A 19,853-nucleotide genomic window follows, 5' to 3' on the forward strand; every position below is an offset into this window, starting at 1 on the left:
ATTTTTGCCTTCTTCTATAAATTTCAAAAAGAGGCAAAAAATAATCCCACTACAGAAAAGTTGTTTTGACAGAAAGTGGGAGACTGAATGAAGTTAGCACAGATGTCATAGGATGTTGCTATAGATATCATGAAACTAGCTTGTCTGTCAACACGGAACAGAATAGTCTGCCGAACAAAAAGAGAGAGGGCGAATATTTATTCTACGGGACAGAAAGAGAGAGAAAATAAAGACAGAGGAAGAAAAGAATAAACATAGGGCGCCAACTATTTTTATAAATAAAAAATAGTAAAAATTAAACTGAAGATAAAGAAATTAATAAATTAATAAACAAATTAAAATGAAATAATTATTTAAATATAAATTAATAGAGATGTGACGTTTCTAACGTTACAATTTGTACAAAAGATTAATTAGTTCTGAGTATTGATCAATTTAATAAATATTTTTTATTTTTTTTTTATTAATCAAAAGTCGACATGGAGCTGATTATTTTTTAATGTCGTAGTTCTTGCCTCTATTACGTTTTCATCTGGCCACACTGTATAGGTATAATGCACTGAGTATCCCTGATAAATACATCAATAATACCCCTAATATATTTGTCTTACCAATTTATTTGTCGACAATAATGTCACTAGTTTTATCGTGGGAAAAGATCTGAAAGAAAATACCTTGTTAACATAAAACTTTATCACCCTTTAATCAATTATGAATAATCTTTAAATTTTTCTTGAGCTTTATCTCTGACGATTGAATTTCAATCAACCGTCAATAATTTCAATTAAGCAAGACAACCATAAAATCAATTTAAAAACTCTTTACCAATTACCACTGATGGTCAACTATATAACTTGTAAATTCCCGAAGGTATTTTTCTAGCAAGAAGTTCAAGCACCTGATGCTTTCTTTCAGATCGTAATCTGGTTGTGAATGAATGTAAAAGAGAAGCCCGCATCGTCGTTGACCATTTAGTACCATTAACTCGTTATCCAATTGTTTTTGTCTGAGATTTGTATTAAATGAATTAAGGATAGTTTTATTGTGTTAACCTGTTATTCCGGCGTCCATTTACCAATAATGTGCGAAAGGTATTTATTTATAATAAAGAAGTGGAGCACGTCAGTATTTTAAAGTTTTGTTTAATAAATATAATAAATATGCGACTTTAAGTGGTTAAAGGCTGTTAAGAATCTCCAAAAAGAGAATAAATATATATGTACGTGAAATTTTAAAACTATGTACGAAGTGGGAAACATGTATAATGCCATCAAAGGAATGGAACTAAGGAATATGCGATCAACGGACTAGGAGTGGTGGCTTATAAACAAACATTAAATATACTATTCTGGCAATATAAATAGAAATCACATACACTAAGGTTGGATAACATTAAATAAATATATCGTAAAATATACTTAGTGATACTGAAGTTAGGAATACATTATACAGCTTGAAAAACTCAAAATGCACTGATTTTTACTTCTTAAACAAACAATTAGTGATAGAAACTCTGGATATTATTATTGATAAACTGGTCATACTTTATAATTTTTGCCTTATCGAAGGAATCTTTCCCGATGTATTAAAAGTAACAAAAGTGTTACCGCTACTCAAAAAAGGATCTCCAGAAGAAATTGAAAATTATCGCCCTATTTCTATTATTCCCATTCTTGGTAAAATTTTTGAAAGTATTTTGAATAACCGCTTAATAGAGTACATAGAAAAGTACAAAATACTTCATTGTAATCAATATGGTTTCAGAAAAAAATGCAGCACTACTCAAGCAATTCAGGAAATTGTAAGGGAAGTAGTTGATGGCCTAGAGAGAGGTCACTTCGTGTCTTTAACATTGTGTGACTTATCAAAGGCTTTTGATTGTGTCTCACACACTTTACTTTTAGACAAAATGCACAAATATGGCATAAGGGGAAATGCTCTTAATTTATTTCGATCGTATTTAATAAACAGAAAACAGGCCGTTTTTTTAAATAATAACTACTCCAATTTTCACAATGTTGAACATGGAGTTCCCCAAGGGTCTATATTAGGACCTACATTTTTTCTTCTATATCTCAACGATATATTTCATTATACCCACCCCTTAAGGTGTATATGTTTTGCAGATGATACAACCGTTATTAGTACCGACCAGAATCAATATAATTTAAATAACAAAATAGGAAACGATGTGCTTAAAATTAAAAACTGGTTTACACATAATAAACTAAAACTAAACGAGGATAAAAATCAAAATATAGTTTTCAGTTCAGATCGAAGACACATTTTTGGATATAGCATCAAATTGTTAGGGATTTTTATGGATGACAACTTAGATTGGGGCATCCATATAGACAACTTAAGTTCTAAACTCGCCAGTACAATATTTGTAATGCGTAACCTGGTTTATTTGGTACCTAAAAGTACCCTTAAAATGTGTTACTTTTCATTGTTTCATAGTCATATACAATATGGAATAGCTGTTTGGGGCAACTCTGGTCATGCCGACAGAATATTTAAATTACAAAAGAAGGTGGTGAGGATACTTGCTGGAGCGGATTTAAGGGATCATTGTAAACCATTATTTTTGAACATGGGTATTATGCCTCTACCTTCGCTTTATATGTATGCAACACTGTTGGAAATTCACGATAATAAAAATAAGTTTACTATAAACTCCCAATTACATGATCATCTAACAAGATCGAGGGATTTAATTAGGTCACAACGATTCAGACTATCAAAGAGCACAAAGAATTCAATTGATATTCACTTGTATAACTATCTGCCTAACGAAATAAAAATTCTGTCTCCACCACTGTTTAAAAATAGGATCAGAAAGCATTTTTTAACATATTGTTTTTACTCAAAGACAGAATACCTCAATACACCTTTATAACGTGTACCTACCCAGTTTGGTCAGAATACTGTCGATTTACTATCTACATATCACATTGTATTATTGCTATTAAAATGTACTAAGTTTTATGTATTAGTTTATTTAGTCATCGATTCGGGAATATTCTTAATTATTTGCACATTTTTGTTACTTCCATATTTCAAAGATTTTTTATGTGACAGTTTAGGTTTGTTTTTTTTTTGGTTAGAGATTTTTTTATCTTAAATTTTTAATTTTAATTCTTCTGCTAATACTTACATATGTATATTACTTTAGATAATATGGTTAAGTTAATTTTAAGTTTACATTATTATATCTTTTATTGTATTTTTTATACGGACTTCAAACTTTATGTAAAGTGGTCAATAAACGTTCTATCTATCTATCTATCTATAACCAGTATCACCGTATGTTGTGTAAAAAATATAATTATTATACAAATTAACTACCAAATTAAGATGAGCAATATTCAAGTACATATATACAACAAATAATAAATGACCTGAGAGAGGTTCTACTATAAATTGCTAAAAATGAAATTAGAGTCTTTCTGGGAAATTTTAACACCAAGGTTGAAAATGAAATATGTGGTTACGTTATAGAACTATTTTGATTGCGTGAAAAAGTCTCACTTCTACTGCACCTTTCGGGAATTTTAACAGTTCAACAATGTCCGGTTGATCAATCCTTTCGTCATTCGAATTGCGTTTTTCTTCCTGTTTCTTAATATGTGCATTCGTTGACACCAATATACCTCTTTTGTTGTCTTTATTTAGTTGCTTTAGCTCTTCTGGATGTAACTTTAATCCGTAATAAGGCATCTACTATAACCTTTTCAGCTCCTTTCACGTATCTAATTGTGAAGTTGTATTTCTTCAGCTTCAATCTGAATTTGGAATCTGCTTGAAGGTTTTGTCATCCCAAATAGGTATACTAATGGGCGATGGACTGTTGTGTTGTGTTGGAATGTTATGCTAGTACACAAGAATTTTTCTCTGGTTTGTAATCACTTTTGTTCTGCGTTATTCCGTTTTTAAGCACTGCGATGTTTGCTCTATATACTGTCCATCACATTCAAGACATGAAAGTTGGACTTTGATAATAATAATATTATAACGATAAGCTGTAATTAGATGTGCTGTTATATTTAGCCATTTTAATTTTAGAAATTTCACTCGGTAGCTTAATTATATTGTTAGTTAAGCCATTTACCTAGGGTAACTTTTTAGTAAATAACGGGATCTGTTGATATCTTTAAGTGCTGAGAGAAAATAAGTCAGTTGGTTTGTGATAACAATCCAATATGATCTTATTCTCTGATGGGCTTATCTTAAGGAACGTAATTTTGCACACTAGCAATAATGTTTTCATAGAAGAGAATTCAAAAACATTATACAACATATTTTTGAATAACGCCTATTCTAGAAAAATTCTCAAGCAACTTATTTACAACTCAAACTTATATAACGGAAAATCTGATAACAGACCAACAGATTCCATTATTTACAAAAATTTACCCTACGCAAAGGGCTTAACTAATATAATCAAACCTCTAAGTGGAACTTCTAAAATCAAAATATCTAAATATATAAAAGTATATCTAATTACAGCAGATTCTCGAAGCTTAAAGACCAGACATTGCTTCTAAATCAAAGTTATCTCATTTACCAACTTTTTTATCTTGAATGTGATGGGCAGTATATGGGGCAAACATCGCAGTGGATAAAACAAAGAATACCGCAGCGTAAAAGTAATTGCAAAACAGTCTCTTTTAGTCATCATTCTCAACTTGATTTAGTTACGATATCTTAGAATTTTAATTTCTAATTATTAAACTGTATATTATGTGTATATAAGAAAAAATATTTTACTCATATAAATTTTTATTTCTCCTTCCGAGGCATAAGTCTGTTTCTATGAGCTGTATGGTTTTAAAGTCTATCATTAGGGTGCTAACCTGGCTGTAGACCCCCTCCTCCTTTATTTGGGCTTGGGACCAGCTAATGTTCTGTCGAGCTACTGGATCCATCCAACAAAAACTGCAGGCGGAGTTATTTCAAAGAACCAACCAAATATAAAATAGAAATTGATGGCATCAATATTGAACAAGTTATGGAAATAAAATACCTAGGAATTACAGGTCAGCAAATTTCTTTTTTTAGAGGCAGAATCGCCATGTGGTGTTAAGCCTTTACCGGGCTAGCCCAACCGATTTTCCATGTTGCACTTCAAAAAATAAAGATTGTACTGTTTCCTTCTTTGTTGAAAACTCAACATTACAATAATAACCCGGGTCAGTTGGATATCGTAAATAAAAGACGATGTCTAAACTCTACTATTAATAATCGTAAAACCAAAGTTGCTTTTAAATACTAAATCTATGACATACAATTTCTGCTGACTCTACAGGATCGCGCAAGAGGTTTTTTGACTGATAACTCACATATTGTTCATTTGACATTAAACTGAATTAAGCAATGGTTTTGGTTATTAGACTAGACTTCGGCAAATATGCAAATAAAAATGTAGAAAATATGCGCATAAATATGCACGTGTATACCCGAAAATATGCAAATATTTTACAAAATATGCATACAAATAAATAAAAAAAATGTAAAATAGTAACAATTTTATTTAAAAAAAAAAAGTGTACATAACTAAATATTTCCTACTATTCATTAAGATTTACATTTATTTTAAGTAACTACATCATTTTTAAGTATGAATAAACTTATTTAGAATTATGGTAACAATAAATGACCAAGTGGTGTTCATAATTTTCTAACAAAAACTTGTGGCTTCTGTCTGAGTACATATATTTATATATGGAAAAACTTCGTTCAACATCAACTGATGTAACGGGAGCATTTTTCAAACTAACCAAAACATTTGGTTCTAAATTAATTGTTTCGGAAATATTTCCAGCTAGAACACTGACTACTTCAGAAAGAATATGGTAACCTTTATTTTTTTCCATAGTAGCTTCAAATTTTTTTAAAATATCTTTTCCAATATTAGCTCTAACGTTCCGACAACATGACGCAAATTCTTTTATTAATGCTGTACTTTCGAACAATGACAGTTTTGGTGATTCTAACTGAGTAATTGTTTTTTGAACAAAACTAAAATTTGATTTTATAAATGAAAGTTCTTGTTGAAGCAAGTTACTCTGAAAAGTTTGTTTAGAATCCAAAAGAGATTGGGAACTTTCATCTCTTAACGTATCAATTATGTTCTTTATTTTAACAAAATGATCTGCATAAAAATTAGCTGCTTCTAACCATGTTCCCCATCGCGTTAAAATAGGTTGTGGTGGAAGAGGAATGTTAGGTAGCATTTCTTTATAAAGTTGAATTCTTATAGGAGATTTAAGAAATACTTTTTTGACACTGGATATCATGGTATTTACAAGAGGAAACTTTTTTCGTATTTCCTCTGCAACTCTGTTTAATCCATGCGCTACATAAGTAACATGTATTAAATCTGGGAAAAATATTTTTAAATTTTGTCCTGCTTTCACCATATAAGGAGCAGCATCCGATAAAATAAGCAGTAATTTATTAGAAGGAATAAATGTCGGAAGAAAAAAAGTTGCTAATGTTTCTTGTATAAAACGCGAAATTGTTAAAGCATTTGTTTTCTCAAGTTGCTGGCATGAAATAAGATGAGATTTTGGTAAGGTATCTTCTTTAAGAACACCAATCAATAAATGAGCAATATACTTTCCTGAGGAATCAGTGGTTTCGTCTACAGATATGTAAAAATAATTATCAGCAATTTCTTCCTTTATATTAATTAACACCGACGAGTATAGCCCGTTCACATTATTTCTTCTTAGAGACCGATCACTTGGAACATTAAGTTTGCAATATTTTTTTAGAAACGAACTAAAATTTACATTTGCTAATTTGGAAAGCGGTATGTTTTCAGACACTAATGCGCGACACAAGTCTTCATTAAAAGTTTCTTGCTCATCTAATTTTTTTGAAGTAGATTGGAAACATTTAGCCATTGAAGTTTGATGTTTTCCTCCTATTTTTCCTTTTTTTTGCAATGTGTGAAGCAGTTCTCACATGTTGGTCTATCTGAAATTTCTTCTCACATGCTATCTATAAATAAAAATAAAAACCTTTATTTTAACCCAACCTTTAAAATATAAAAATATACAAGGTGTTTTTGGTTAATCAAATAACTGGTTTGGAAAAAAAACACTCGCTAAGTGTTTTAAATGCAGTATTAATCCACAAATTAGTTTTTGTTACTAACCATTAGTACATCATATAACTTATTTTAAAATTCAACAAAAGTTTTTTTTTTGTTAATTCAATTACAATAAAAATAATTGTGTTTTAGAATAGCTGACTTCATAAAAAAAAGTAAAGGTGAAAAATTTTTCTAAATACACACCATTGTATTGTACCATGGACAATTTATCTCACTAAAGGAAGCTATTTTTCATTTAAAAACAACCTACGAGTACTAAATTTCAAGTAAATACGTTTATTGGTTTTAAAGTTATTGTTGTTATTAACTAAAAGAATTTAATTTTTTTTAATTTTAACACCCTGTATCTCGAAAAGTAAATAAGTTTGACCCCTCATTAACTATATCGTTTTGTTCAATTTTTCGAGAAGTATCTACAGTCAAACGTTGTAAGTGTCATTTGGAAACACCCTGTATGTATGAAATATTAGATATTTAATAGAAAATATTAGATACTTACAATTTTGCCACAGACTGAACAGCAGATTTTTCCCATATCCATAGACAGCTCTTTATAAGGTTTAATCCAAGTTGAAGCACTGGTTGTTTTAGGCATTATAAAATCACAATCTTCCTTTTTGTTACGCACAACGAGTGTTTACGCTTTGAATATCAAAACAAAAATGATTTACAAATCTGAGCATCAAATTAGAAATGTTTAGGTACCTAATTCAATAAACTGGGATATTTTGGAAAATCCCTAAATTAGGAACAAAACTATTAGCCGTTTACCTGCTGTTAAGATACAATAAATTGTAGATAGATTTGGGGATTAGATCATAAAATGCAAATGAGCGAACCCTTAGCGATTATCCAATAACTGAATGCCTCAGTGACCGAGACTTTCTAAGAATGTTGAGGGCTACTTAAATTGATCTTCTTTGAAATTGTAAATGTTTTATACCTGTAGAGATTACGTACTTAGATCATTTCTTGATTAAAATGACTACAAAATTTTATACAAGAATTGAAATAAATTGGTATGTTTAAAAATTTTCAAATACAGTATAAAAATCTGAACTTTTATGCACTTTATGCAAACTTTTATACAAATATGCCAAAATATGAAATATTTGCATAAAATATGCACAATATGCAAAATATGCAATATGCATATTTGCCGAAGTCTACTTATTACGATGTTATTTCCAAGCTCTTATGTTAATAATTAAATGTAACGTGAATATTAAAAAAAAAAACATGCGGAATATTTCATAATAGTCATATTTTATAGATTTGATCTAAAAAGATGTGTTGATTTCATTTGAATAATACCGAACGAGTATCAAAATTCAAATCACATCCGCTCTTCCACTAGCACTAATGCACGTCCGCGTATTTGTCTTCTACAACATGACATATACGACTTGGCACTGTAACCCATTATAACCCTTATAGCCAAATACAATTAGTAAATGTCTATGGCGCGTATAGTTAGCCGAGTGTAATTTTTTACTGGCTATAAAGTTTCAAAAGGGTTGATGTATAGAGGGGTGGACGATAAAAAATGGGAAGCACCCCTCAGCATGAGTCTAATGCATTTTCGGTACAATCAAAACGCTGGTTTAGAATTAAATCCGAGTGGTATGAATAAGGTGTGTATTTGCACACATAAAGGGTAATTCTAAAATACTGGGATATTGGAAATGTAATGCCAATTTATAATTTACAGGAAATCGTTTCAGTTTAAAGTTAAAATGTTAGTTTTATTATTATTCTCTTTAGCACAATTGTATCGTCTTATTTTTCTTAATACTACGTGTAAACTGTTTAAGAAAATGATCAATAAAAAACTCCTATGGTTATTGAAAAAGTACTATCAAATTCAAAATTTTCAATCCGGGTTTCGACGTTATCGATCCCCTTCGAACAATGTTGTCCTTCTACAAACCTACAATACAACAGCATTCAACGGCCAACAAGAAATAGTCGCAGCTATTTTTGATATTGAAAATGCCTATGACACAATCTCTAGAAAATCTTTATTAAATAAACTACGGTAATGAAACCTTAACGGAAATATTTTTCACTTCATAGAAAAGTTCCTGCAAAACAGATCCTTTAAAGTATCGGTAAATGGAAAGTCCTCTAGAATCTGTACTCAGAGTCACGGAATACCTCAAGGTTCTGTTATTAGCCTCACCCTTTTAATTCTTGCTATAAATGACAATTACAATAACTCACTCCTATAAATGACAATTACAATAACTCACTCCTATTCAATATGTTCAATATGCCGATGACCTTATTATCTACTGCCATGGGAGAAACATTAACACTTTCTGTCAACTCTTACAGCATTTAGTCAATTTCCTTTAAAACAAAATTTAAGACCTAGGTTTATCCTTATCACCAAACCAATCTAAAGTTATTAAATCCAGCAAAACAGCCACCCTCTCCTGCTCCACTATATCAATCAAAAACGATCCCCGTACCTGAATTGGTAAATCATCATCATCCTCTTTGCCTTTTTCCCTATGCGGGGTCGGCTTCTCTAATTACATTTCTCTTAATATCCTTTACCAACATGTCCTGCCTAGGTGTCTCCCCCAAGTCTTTTTTGGTCTTCCTCTCCTACTACTTCCAAGAACCCGCAGATCAGCAATTTTTTGGATTGGGTGATTAACATCACTACGTTGAACATGCTCAAACCATCTCAACCCAAGCTTTCTCATCTTGGCAACAATTGGAGCTACCTCTAGACTTCCCCTAATATACTCATTCCTAATTTTATTCTTTTTTGTCACTCCATTCATCCATCTAAGCATTCTCATTTCCGCCACATGCATTCGTTGTTCCTCTTTATTTTAAACTAGCCAACATTCAGTTTCGTACATTATAACTGGTCTTATGAATGTTTTATAGAATTTTTCCTTTAGCTTCATTGGAATTTTTCCGTCACACAATACACTACTTGCTTCCTTCTGCTTCATCCATCCAACCATAATTCTACTGCATGTATTTTCATTTATTCCCCCATTACTCTGTGACACCGATCCTAGATACTTAAAACTATTACTTTTCACGATCATTTCACCATCCAAATATATCCTTCTATTTGTACTAACTCCGTCTACAAATGAACTGTATTGGTAAATGATCTGGGAAAAAAATTCTGGGAATGATCTTTGATTCTCGAGTTAACTGGAAACATCACATAACTCTTACCAAAGGCTCCTTAAGCAACTTAACGTAATAAAAATTATTTTACACATTTGTTGGGGTGCTGCTGATTAGAATGTACTTCTTACAGTCTACAGAGCTCTGATATGGTCCAAAATAGATTACGGTTACTCTATTTACATAGCCGCCTCTAAATCTGACCTAAAACTATTAGATTCTATCCAAAATGCTGTTCTTCGTCCATGCGTCGGAGCTTTTTGTTTCAGTCCGTAGAAAAGTGTTTACTGCGCAAGTAATAAGCCCCCTCTATCCCTTAGAAGACAACATCTGCTTCTATCATATGCTACTAATACATCAGATAATCCTTGTTACCCCATTTACCATTATACTACCTTTGTACCTAATTACTTCATTAGCATCCCCTTTCGCGCAACCATACCCGCAATTACTGGTCCGTTTAACATTTATAACAAATATGACAAACCCCCTACTCTTATAAAGGAAGCCTTCCCAGAAATACTAGACAAAACACCTTTTGATTTAGTTCTTTACACTGATACTTCCAAAAATTCTTGTGGAGTATTTTATATACATACATATATATACAAACTGTTAGCGATAATGACTATATCGTCAGCGTAAGAAATGTTATTTGTATTTTACCATTTATCTTGATCCCTTCAAACAAACAAGCAATGGTTTAACCCAGACTAAGAGTCTTGTACATCCCTTAAGTATATTAGGGTGATACAATTTATTGGAGCGAGGAGAATTAACTCGCTTAAACAAGAATAACTCCATCCCGCTCCAATGCGCTATAGAGGCTCTCTTATCAGCAAAGTGCTTGTCATGTGGAAGTCCTGGGCCTGGGTACAAGGCCTCCCACACAAAATCTTACCCCGAACAATTCAGTCCAGTGTAAGGCGCTCTACTCTCGCTATCTCTATTAGTGACTTATCATCGATATGTATTGGTTGCTCGGGCCCTGCACTGGGCACCGCACAGTTTGGTGACTCAACGTTCGAGGATGTGGGCCTCTCTTGTTAATTTTTTGTTTTTTGTTGTTATTTTTTGTGGATTGCGCCTTTGATCTTGTGTAAATAACTCTTTGGAATGTATATTAAATAGTATTGGTAAAAGTACACAGCCTTGTCTGACACCTCTAATTATTTGTTGCGTATCCGTGCTATTTCCATCTAATGTTAGCACAGCCTGTTGGTTCCAATAGAGATTTTTCACTATGTTATTATCATTTTTGTCCAGTCCTTTTCACTTTAGACATTCCATGAGAATATTATGTTTATCTTTTACAGTTCCTTAATGATACTGATCTATTTAATAAAATGTAGTACCTATTGTGTAATTTCTAAAAGAATAAATCAACTGTACCGTGCCTAAGGCCTTAGTTGTCGAGGCACTTAAGCTAAATAAAAAACAATAGTCTTTCGGATTCTATATAACTTAGGTGATCACTATTATAGTGTGTAAAGTATAAGGTGATATATAAAAGAAAAGACAATTAAGATATACAGTATACTCCCTCTATAACGAACACGGTTATTACGATATTTCGCTTATAACGAGATACATTAGATGTCCCGTGAAATTTCTATTGAACTGTAACCGTCTATAGCGAGGCAAATTTGGTTATAACGAGAGAAAATAAGATTCAAAAACGTGTTTTTTACGTTTTTGGTCGGGTCGTAGCTATAAATAAATACCTTTTCAAACAGCCCCTCAATAAACTTAACTGCAGCCCGCAATAAACTTCTTTACAATGAATAAATACAACTGTTTCACATCTTTAGAAAATATGATAGAATGATACTGGACCATTTAAAGCAGTTAAAAATGACAGAGTTCTTAAAATTGCAGAAGCAATAGTTTATGTTATCCTTGAAAATATGCTTTATACATTATGTAGTTGGAAACAAATATAAGTACAGATTTTTTGCTTTAACGTATATCATTGATAATAAAAGTAAACAACTCTTTTATGTTTTAATATATTTCATTGACAATAAAAGTAAATAACTTTTTTTCAAAAACGCCATTCAAGCAATATTTATTAGCATCTTATATTGCTCCGAATGGCTTCACTATAGGAAGTTAATGGTTTAGAAAACTACAGATTCATATGTATGCACAGTATTATTATTGTCTGATATAACGAGATTGGCTTATAACGAGGTAATTAGTCTGTCATTTCAGTTCTCGTTATAGACGGAGTCTACTGTATTATAAAAATTATAGATATCACATTTTAAAGGATTAAAATAATTTTTAAATAGCTGTCGTATCGGATCATTACCAATTTTCTTCTAATAGAATTCGTTATGAAAATCTCTTTTTTAGAGAACCATTATTCTTACAGCACACTTTCCTAAAGTATAGGGTTAACTTAATTTAAATCTTTCTCCTTGTGTTTTTCTTGAGTGTTAGTGAAAAGTGCAAACTTTTATAAAAGTTTAGTTTTCTAATCTAATTTAATAAAAGCTTCACTTGCTGAATTATAAAAGAAAGTTTCACTCAATTTACTTTTCCCATTTCTTGGAAAATGTATTTTTTTCTTAGCAAAGTTCTCAGTAGTAACGAGTTAACTTCTGCTTAAATTAGTAGGTCAGAAGTTGAAATAGATCATCTTGAAAACTTAAATTGAAAGTCTTTTTACGAATATTTTTACAAAGTTTAAAATAATATTTTATATACATCTAATAATATTTTAGTTATTCTCTACCCATTATGGCCCTCGAAAGTCGTGAGATCGTATATCGTGGTAGAAGAGCTTGTCATGTTCGATCGTGGTCGCTAATTCTATGAAGTTAGCATGACCAAGTAAAAGTCAAAGAGGGCTCAACTACGGGTATTAAACAACACCAAGATTTCAGTAGCATTCAGTAGTAATCTCAAAGTATATGCGAGGGTAAAACATCCAGCGAGGAATCATGAGCAAAGCAGCAAAGTAAAAGGTTGCAGTACCAGCTGCAGTAAGGCATCTACCCTCTTCACGTTAGGAGACACTTTTCGAATACACTGATAAAGAAATTAACATTGACCATATGAAAACAGATTTGGTGCCAGATGTCCAGATATTAACAGAAAAATCTTAATTGAGAAACATATTTAAATAAGAACGTTTGTTAATAATAAATCATATATAATATTAAATAAATGTTGTCAGTAAGTGACTTAAAAAATATACACCTAAAAGTTCCGATAATATTCTAAAAATGTTTTCATTCTGTATACATGTCACTCTTGTTTAAGTAAATTTGTAAAGGGTCACATCTCACATCTTACGACAAAGATTTTCTCGCCACAACACGCTGACACGTGCTTGAGCTCCTCACGGATGCAGCTGTTTGCCCTTTCTTATGTTCGCCCTTTTCTCCCTGTACGACAACCACACATCGTTTAACTTGTTCATTAAATAGAGTGACTACTTAACCAATCTGTAGTCATAAAATGTTTCGCTAGGTCAAGATTAAGAAATATCACCGTCAATACAAATGACAAAAAATTAAAAAACACCGATGGTCGCCGAAATGTTAAAATATAATAAAGAAATTCTTGAAAATCTGTTTTTCTTCTTTTCGATTATATTTTCTTCACTTCTAAAGTCATTTCTAAAATATTATAAGTTTATCGACTCTTCTGTGCGTTTTTCCTTTTCCAAAAACTTCAAACCCAAATTCTAGAGAATTGTATTTAAGTGCTAATACATCGCATTGTGAAATAGGAAGATTAATTTTTTCATCAAATATTCAGTTCTTATATTTCTGCATTCTTGATAAGAACATATTTAATTTGTTAAAGAAAACACTTAAAAACAACTAACAAATAAATCCATTATTAAACCAGAAAAGACAAAATTAATAATAAATTAACTACCTGGAAAAAATGCAGCAAAAGACCATAGAGATATATACACCGCTCCACGCGTTGGTTTAACCAAGCCCCCATCGTAAAACTCAAATGCAATGCTACCAACAACTGCTTTCAGAGGGTTCTTCTCAAAGCCAACTCTAACAATTGTTAGACAATCCAAAAACTTGGATATTCTGTGGCTCCAGGAAATCCACAGAGACGATTATGTATGTAGACCAACGATAGATGGACTGCGCCTATTCGTAGAATCGCCACATTCTAAGTGCAGTGGTGTAATATTAAATAGACCGTATCTGTCAGTGTTATCAGAGGACAGAACAACACAAAACGGTATTAAAATGCTAATGGTTTCTGGAAGATAAAAAATTACTTACCACGGAGCAAAACGGCATTTGTTAAAATAGATCAACGACGGATAACCTACTTGATCTTGAATCCGAAGTTCACGAAGCACTCATTAACAAACAACCCTGTCTAGCTATTTCTGAGATATAACAAAAGACTACGATTGCACATGAAGATATGGCATAATAAAAAAGCTTCATTCCTGGGGTATTAATGGACAATTTCTAAAATTAATTCCAAAATTTTCTTCAACTCAGAACATTTAAGGTAATAGCAAATAGAACACTATCATCAACTCGAATCCACAAAAACGGAGTCCCCTAAGGATAGGTGTTAAGTGTAACTTTATTTCTTGTTGCAATTAACGATATCTTGAAATAGTAGCAACAACCAGTTAAAGGAAGACTGTACGCAGACGATCTGGTTATAGATCCACCAAATCTAGAATCCACCCAAAGAATCCTTCAAAACGCATTAAATAATCTGCAGAAATGGTTTTAATTACATTATAAATATCGCATAACATTCCCGACAATATACCGCCCTACCGAAAACCCTCCTCCTCCATGGACTGTAAATAAACCACCAGTGATTACTAATCTATCAAAATTTAATAAACATGAATCCCCAAGAGTCATAATAATAAACGAACTTTGAAAAATTAAAGGCAAATATCGGGCACAATTTTAATAATCAAATCTTGCCCAAGTACTTTCGCTTTCTACAGCATCATCAGGGGCATTTCGTCAAATTTGGGCTATCCAGCAAGCGCAGAACGTAATAAACATGAAATTAAACATAAATTGTACATAACACTACACTAAAACAAGGACAAATAGTTTAAAATTATTTAAAAATTATTCTACGCTACATTCTTGTCGGCAACAGGAGAGATAATGAGAATTTAGTAAAAAATTCAAAATTAAAGATCAGCATAACGTGAATTATCTTCTATAATATTAGTTATTTATAAAGAGGTCATCTACTTTGAATGTTATCAATAGAATTGTGGCTTCGTTTTCTTTGTTTTGTTTCCTCTGGCCAATTTCACTTGCAAAATCAATATTTCAATAAAGTTTACTGTATTCTTGATTTGTATAACAAACACACTCTATATTACCAGACACCTCCATCGGATGCGTAGTCATTTCCAGTCAAACCTGAATATCTTGGGTTGTGTTCACTCCCTTGGGGATGTCGTGTGTTAATCCAGCACGTGCTTCAAAATTAGGAACTTATCTCTGTATCAACGTTGAAAAATTGCATTACGACGCAATAAAATGCAGAATCTGGGCTTTGAATGGGCTTATCTCTACTGACAACTCGCTAGGTCCGTAAAGCAGCAAATCCTGTTCATATTGAAACGGTATAAGAATAGATTTAATATTAGTTAAGACACTTGAAAAGGTACTATAAAGGGGCATAGGCGCTTTGAAATGTGGACACGGAGACGAATTTTATGGACGGCTCTCGGCACGAAATCCTAGTTCTAAATGAAATTAAACCCTATCATCGTCTTTAACTGTTGAAGATCAATGATGAATCACGACATTTCTGTCAAGATGTTAATGGCTATGATGATGAAAATATTCGGAAATGCACTAAGTTTGGTGAATCTGGTACAATTTAAATCTATATTTCTAATAGAATTTTAATGTCGACTTCTTCTTCTTAGTCGTTAACCTGATGCAGGTATCGTGATATCATGAAACTATTAGCTAAATTTCCCAATGTTCCTCCACGTTTTTCTATCTTCTGCCATTCTAGCACATTCTGACAATGGAGCGCCAATGGTAGCAACAATATGGTCCGTGTATCGTGTGGGAGATCTACCTCTATTTCTTTTGCCTTCTACTTTTCCCTGGATGGTAAGTTTTTCAAGACCATTTCTTCGAAGGACATGTCCAAAATAGCTTATTATTTGTTCTGATATTTGTGTTCTTAGGCTGTTCTTTATGTTTAGCTGGTCCAGTATGGATTCATTTGTTCTTCGGGCCACCCATGGTATTCTCAGCATTCGTCTCCAGCAGTACATTTCAAATACATCTATGTTCTTTTTGTCTTTCTCAGTAAGGGTCCAGCATTCCGATGCATAAGTAAAAACTGGAAAAACTAGACTTCTTACTAGTCTCATTTTTGTATCGGTAGTTATTTCATGGCTTTTCCAAATTTTTGTTAATTTTGCCATAGCGCTTTTTGCGATTGCTGACCGCCGCTTTATTTCTTCAGTACAGCCTCCTTTGTTGGTTATTAATGAGCCCAGGTACACAAATTTATCTACAACAGCGATATTGTTTATCATGACCAGATGATTTTGATTGTTGTTAGCTCTGTCAATTATCATGATTCTCGTTTTATCTCTGTTTATTTTAAGGCCCATCGTTAAGCTTACGTCTTCTATCCGTTGTAGCAGGTGAATCAATTCATCTTCAGAACTAGCGAGGATAGTAGTATCATCTGCATATCTTAATGTCGACATAACATATGACAACACTGTTCAAATTTTAGAATAAATTACAAGACTGTGTTAACATATCGTTCCAACAAAACTGACTAACTGTATTTTAACTCGACCTTATATTCCAAAAATAGAGAAGTTAAAACTTAACAGCTGTGCCTTCGTTAAGTAAATATTCTGGGATGATTTTTGATAGTAAGTTGACTTGGAAATTGGAAATTAGATGCTATATCGATGCAATCCAAGGGTTTAAATATATATCAAAATTTTGGTAAGGAGATACTATCGAAAAAGTTCCGCTTTCCTGTTAATCACATCTATCTATCTATCTATAGCCCAAAATCTATTCATGTTTTGAATATAGGCCTCTCCCATTTGTCTCCATTTGTCTCTGTCTTCTGTTTGTCTTTTCCACATTGGACCTGCGCTTTGCTCAATGTCATCTTTCCATCTTATTTGCGGTCGACCTTTTGAACTTTTTGCAGTATATGGTCTCCAGCGGCCAATTTATATATTCCATCTTCCATCCTGATATTTTTCGTTATGCCCAGCCCATTTCCATTTTAATTTCAATGCATGTTCGACAGCGTCTGTTGTTTCGGTTTTGCATCTTATCCACTCGTTCCTCTTTTTATCTCTTAACGATATTCCCATTTGTCTTTCCATAGCTCTTTGAGTTTTCTTTATTCTATCTAATTTGCTCTTGGTACACGTCCACGTCTGGGCACCATATGTCAGAACAGGTAGGAAGCATGCATTAAATACCTTCGTTCTTAATTTTAAAGGTATTTTTTGGTTTTTGATAGTATATGAGAGTTTTCCGAATGCAGTCCACCCCATTCTAATTCTTCTGGTTATTTCTTTAGTCTGGTTATTTTTGTCTGCTCCGATAGCTTGTTTCAAGTAAATATATTCTTGGACGTGTTCTATGTTTGTTCCACCTATGGTAATTACTGATCTGTCTTCTGTATTAGTCATTATTTTAGTTTTCTTTAGATTCATTTTTAGTCCTTTCTCAAGAGATGTTTTTTCTAGGTCTGAAATTATTATTCGTAGTTGTTTCATAGTTGTTGCTATCAGGAGTACATCATCGGCGAATCTTAGATGATTTAAGTATTTCCCGTTTATACAAATCCCTTTATTGTCCCAGTCTATAGATTTAAAAATATCTTCCAACGCCAGAGTAAATAGTTTGGGTGAGATTGTATCCCCTTGTCTGACACCTCTACAAATTCTAATTAATAGAGTTTGTAAATATCTGTCTAGCTGAATTCTCATAGTGGCGTTTTGATATATATTGTGGATTAACATTCTGTACCGTGAATCTATTAGGCAATTAACTAGCGCTTCTTCCACTGCCCATAGTTCTATGCTGTCAAACGCTTTTTCATAGTCAACAAACTCTAGGCATATTGGAAGATTGTATTAATTGGTCTTTTCTATCAATATTTTAAGGGTGTGAAGATGGTCGGTTGTGTTGTGTTAATCATATATTAGATCTATAATTGATTATGGATGAGTTCTATATGGTGCAGCTTATAATGGAGTATACGTACAAGACTTGGGACTGTGCATTTGTTTGTAAGTTTTGAAGTGAATATCTCAACCAGAAATTTTTAATTTATGCAAAACTTAAGTACCAGTTTGCCATAAAATGTTAACAAGATAAACTAATGACAAACGAAATAGAAACTTATGCAAAAATGTAATTGGATAAGCTGGCACCATATAAAGGCAAAGAAACTGAATATGAAAACTGTGAAGTAAATTTAATAAGAGTTTTTTTATTAAAAATAATTTTTTCTTTGATTGCTAGAAGCTATCACAGTTTTAATTCAAAATAAACAGTTAAAATAGAAAACATTAAATGGTGACCTATATGTTTCTTCGTTATCTCTGTACTCAGTTCTCAGTTAGAAGAAGATAATTCATTTTTACAATGAAGTACACATATTTCAATCGATATCAAAGACAACAAACACAAGGATTGATCATTCTTTTATAGGTACCCTTTATATTGGATAAAAGAGATCGACTACACAGATGCCAACAGTTAACTTTTATAAAGGGCCGAATCCAACAGCTGCGCACAGAAGCCAGCAAAGGCATTTTTTATGGCGTATGAGGCATTTAAATCTAACAATAGAATTAAAATGTAGGTAATAAAAGGTCTTCTCTTATTTTACTGTCAATTAAAGTCATTTAACAAAGAACCTCAGTTTAGAGATCATGTTTGGATTAAACAAAGGCAAAATAAATAATGGCTTTTAATAGATGTCGTTAGATAACATTGAGAAATTTACAGGAAGTGTAATTAAATTAGCTAAAGGAAATATTAACCCAGTATTAGTTTCATTCAAAAACGTTGAAGTTGAAAAAAGTTGAACGACATAGCAAAAACAGCTGAATTAAAATTTAATCATAATGACACAAAAATTCAAAAAGGAACAATATTTGAATTGTGTATTAATAATACGTCAAGACTATTAAGGGAAGAATCAGACTGCTCGACCAGACCGAGCGTCCACGATCGACCAACATTACGAGTCTATGAAAATGCGCAAAGTCAGACTGGTGGACCGTCCATCACTTACAGCGACCGACCGCGATCGTCCAGTTTTTGAAGTGGTTTTGACGGTCGGTCGATGGAACATGAACGAGTAATGTGAGTTTAAAAATAAAAATACAAATGTTGGTTGATCGCTGTCGGACGGTTGGTCGTGGTCGGTCGATCAGTCTGATATCTACCTAACTCTCATTCATGTGTGTTGTGGAGTAGTAACGTATATTGATAGTTGGGAATAATTTGCTACATTTATCTACTACGTGACCTAAGTGACCAATGAGAAAATCATGCGGTCCATAAATCCGGTCCAT

This window comes from Diabrotica undecimpunctata, chromosome 1 (genome assembly GCF_040954645.1).
Source record: "Diabrotica undecimpunctata isolate CICGRU chromosome 1, icDiaUnde3, whole genome shotgun sequence".
Taxonomy (NCBI): Eukaryota; Metazoa; Arthropoda; class Insecta; order Coleoptera; family Chrysomelidae; genus Diabrotica; species Diabrotica undecimpunctata.